This window comes from Tamandua tetradactyla, chromosome 12, assembly GCF_023851605.1.
Source record: "Tamandua tetradactyla isolate mTamTet1 chromosome 12, mTamTet1.pri, whole genome shotgun sequence".
NCBI classification, from domain to species: domain Eukaryota; kingdom Metazoa; phylum Chordata; class Mammalia; order Pilosa; family Myrmecophagidae; genus Tamandua; species Tamandua tetradactyla.
The window spans coordinates 19,581,666-19,585,935 of record NC_135338.1 but is presented as its reverse complement, the minus strand read 5'-3'; positions in this window follow the sequence as shown (position 1 = coordinate 19,585,935).

Below are 4,270 nucleotides of genomic sequence, written 5' to 3'. Positions count from 1 at the left end.
CCCAGCCCCAGACCCATCCTGCCCCCAGCCTCAGCCCAGTCCTCCTTGGCCCAGCCCTGGCCCTGCCCTCCTCCTGCCCTTTCCACCCCGCCCTGCCTCTGGCCCTACCGCACAGCCCTGCCCTGCCCTTGCCCCTACCCCAGCCCCTGCCCCTGCCCCTGGGACCACCCCAGCCCGTGGCCCTGAGCCTGCCCGTACCCCTACCCCGCACCAGCCACTGTCCCTGCCCCAGCCCTCAGTCCTGCCCCTGCTGCTGGCCCTAACTCTGTCCCTGGCCCTGTCATACCCCTGCCTCTGCCCCTACCCCAGCCCATGGCCCTGCCCCAGCTCCTGCCCCAGTCCTTGACCCTTCCTGCCCCTGCCCCTGGCCTTGCCAAGCGCTGCCACTGCCCCAGCCCATGGTCCTGCCAATGGCCAAGTGCCTGCCCCTGGCCCTGCAACTTCCCTTGCCCTGCCCTTGCCCCTGGCCCTAACCCAGCCCCTGCCCCTGGCCATGCCCCTGGCACTGCCATTGCCCCTGGCCCTGGCCCGCCATGCCCGTGGAGCTACCCCAGCTCCAGCCCCTTGTCCTGCATCTGACCCTGGCCCAGTCAAGCCCCTGCCACTGCCCCCACCCTGCCCCTGCCTATGCTTCTCCCCCAGCCCCTGCCCCTGCCCCTGGTCCTGGCCCTGTCCCTGTCCCTGGCCCTGCCCTCCCCTGCCCTGACCTGCCCTGCCACTGCCCCTGCTCCATCTCCTGGCCATGCCCCTGCACATGCCCCAGCCCTCATCACTGCCCCTGCCCCTGTTCCTGGCCCTGCCCCAGGCCCTGCTACTGCCCCTATCACTGGCCCTGACCCTGCCGCTACCCCTGCCCCGGCCCCTGGCCCTTGACCTGCCGCTGCCCCGGCCCTGCCCCTGCCCCTGACTCTGCCCCTGGGCTTGCCACTTCTCCTGCCCAGCCCCTGCTCCAGCCCCTGCCCCTGCCTCTGCCCCTGTCCCAGGCCCTGCCCCTGCCCTGCCCTTGCACCTGGTCATGACCCTGTCCCAAACCTGCCCTGGCCCTGGCCCTGCCCCTGCCCTGTCCCTACCCCAGCCCTGAGCTTCCCCTGGATATGGCCCTATCCCTACCCTGCCTTGCCCTGCCCCTGGCCCTCTGCCCCTGTCCCTGCCTGCCAGCCCCTGTCAGCCTCCCTGCCCCTGTCCCTGCCCACCCCTGGTCCTGACCCTGACCCTGCCACAGACCCTGGCCCTGCCCTGGCTCTGAAACTGCCCCTGAACCTGGCCGCACCCCTGCCCTTGCCCCTGCCCTACCCCTGCCCCTGCCCTGCCCCTGCCCCTGCCCCTCCCCAAGTCCCTGGCCCGATCCCTGGCCCTAAACCAGAATCTGGCCCTGCCCCTGCCCCAGCCCCTGGCCCTGGCCCTAACTCTGCCCCTGGCCCGGTCATGCCCCTCCCCCTGACCCTCCCCCGCCCCTGGCCCTGCCCCAGCCCCTGCCCCTGTCCCTACTCCAGGCCCTGCCCCTGTCCCAGTCCTTGACCCTTCCCATGCCCCTGCCAAGCCCCTGCCACTGCCCCAGCCCATGGTCTTGCCAATGGCCATGTCCCTGCCCCTGGCACTGCAACTTCCCTTGCCCTGCCCTTGCCCCTGGCCCTAACCCAGCCCCTGGCCCTGCCCCAGCCCCTGGCCCTGCCCCAGCCCCTGCTCCTGCCCCTGGGCCTGCCCTAGCTCCTGGCCCTGGCCCTGCCCCAGTTCCTACCTCAGCCCCTGGCCCTGGCCCTGCCTCAATCACTGCCCCGACACTGCCCTGCTCCTGCCATGCCCCTGGTCCTGCCCCAGATCCTGGCCCTGCCCCTGCTTCTGACCCTCCCCTATCCCTGCACCAGCCCCTGGCCCTGCCTCGTGCCCTGCCCCTGCCCAGGCCCCTGGCCCTGACCCTAGCCCTGCCCCGTGCCCTGCCCCTGCACCAGCCCTAGGCCCTTCCGCTGCCCCTGGCCCTGCCCCAGCCCCTGCCTCAGCCCCTTCCCCTGCCCCTTTCCCTGCCCCAGCCCCTGGTCCTGACCCTGACCCTGCCGCTGCCCCAGTCCCAGCCCCTGCCTCAGCCCCTGCACCTGCCTTTGCCCCTGGCCCTGTTGCTTGCTATGCCCCTGGCCCTATCCCAGCCGCTGGCCCTACCCTTGGCCCTGCCCCTGACCCTGACACTGGCACTGCTCCTGGGCATGCCGAGGCACCTGGCCCTGGCCCTGCCCCTAACCCAGTCCCTGGCCTTGGCCCTGCCCTTGCCCCTGACCCTGCACCAGCCCCTGTCCCTGCCTCTGCCCCAGCCACTGCCACTGCCCTGCCCCTGTCCTGCCTCTGCCTCTGGACCTGCCCCAGCCACTGCCTCAGCCGCTGCCCGTCTCTGCCCCTGCTTCAGCCACTGGTCCTGTCCCTGACCCTGTTCCTGCCCCTCCCATGACCCTAGCCCTGCCCCTTCCTCTGCCCCTTCCCCTGCCCCAGGCCCTGCCCCTGCCCCTGGCCCAGCCCTTTGCCCTGCAAATCCCCATGAACCTACCCTGGCACTTCCCCTGCCCCTGGTCCTGGACCTGCCCCTGTCCCAGCCCCTGGCCCTGCCCCAGCTCCTGGCCCTGACCCTGGCCCTACCCAGCTCCTGGCCCTGCCCCTGCCCCTACCCCAGCCCCTGTCCCCGTCCCTCCCACCACCCCTGGTCCTGTCACTGCCCTGCCCAAGTGCCTAGCCCTGCCCCTGGTCCTTCCCCTGCACCTGCACTGTCCCTGCCCTGCCCCTGCCCCTGGCCCTGCCAAGCCACTGCCATTGCCCCTGCCCTTGCCATGACCATACCCATGCCCCTCCCCTGCCCCTGCCCTACCCCAGCGCCTGCTACTGCCCTGCCACTGCCCAAGTCCCTGGCCCGATCACTGGCCCTAAACCAGCACCTGGCCCTGCCCCTGCCCCTGCCCCTCGCCCTGCCCCTACCCCTGCCCTGCCCCTGGCCCTGCCCCTGCCCCAGCCCCTGCCCCTGGGCCTGCCCCTGCCCCTGCCCTTTCCCAGCCCCTGGCCCTTCCCCTACCCCTGTCCTAGGCCCTGGCCCTGGCCCTGCCCCTGCACCTGGTTATGACCCTGCCCCGAACTTAACCTGACCCTGCTCCTGCCCCTGGCCTTTCCCCTTCCCCTGGCCCAGCCCCTTACCCTGCTCTGTCCCTGCCCCAGCCCCTGGCCCTGGCCCTGCCCAAGTCCCTATCCTGCCCTGCCCCTGCCCCTGGCCGTACCCCAGTCCCTGCCCCTACCTCAGGCATGGCCCTTCCCCAGCCCCTACCCCTGTCCCAGTCCTTGACCCTTCTCCTGCCCCTGCCCCTGGCATTGCCAAGCCCCTGCCACTTCCCAAGCCCGTGGTCCTGCCAATGGCCATGCCACTGCCCCTGGCCCTGCAACTTCTCTTGCCCTGCCCTTGCCCCTGGCCCTAACCCAGCCCCTGGCCCTGCCCCTACCCCTGCCCCTGGCACTGGCCCTGTCCTGGGCCTACCCCATGTCCTGGCCCTGGCCCTGCTCCAGTTCCTACCTCAGCCCCTAGCCCTGGCCCTGCCTCAATCACTGCCCCTCACCATGCCCTGCCCCGGCCATGCCCCTGGCCCTGCCCCAGACCCTGGGCCTGCCCCTGGCACTGCCCCTGCCCCTACCCTGCACCAACCCCTGGCCCTGCCTTGGCCCCTGTACCAGTCCCTAGCCCTGCCCTATGCCCTGCCCCTGTCCAGGCCCCTGGCCCTGATCCTAGCCCTGCCCCTGTCCCAGCCCTAGGCCCTTCCCCTGCCCCTGGCCATGCCTCTGGCACTGCCTCTGCCCTTGGCCCGCCATGCCTGTGGAGCTACCCCAGCTCCAGCCCCTTGTCCTGCTTCTGACCCTGGCCCAGCCAAGCCCGTGCCACTGCCCCTGCCCTGCCCCTGCCTATGCTTCTGCCCCAGCCCCTGCTTCTGGCCCTGGTTCTGGTTCTGGCCCTGCCCTACCATTGCCCATGCTCCATCTCCTGGCTGTGCCCCTGCACATGCCCCAGTCCTCATCACTGCCCCTGCCCCTGGCCATGCCCCTGCCCTTGCCCTAGCCCCTGGCCCTGCCACTGCCCCTGCCCCAGCCCCTGGCCCTTGACCTGCCGCTGCCTCGTCCCTGTCCCTGGTCCTGCCCCAGCCATGACCCTGCCCCTGCCATGCCCCTGTCCCTGCCCCAACACCTGGCCCTGCGGCTGCCACTGGCCCTACCATACCCCTACCCTGTCCCTGACCCTGCCTGTCCTAACCCT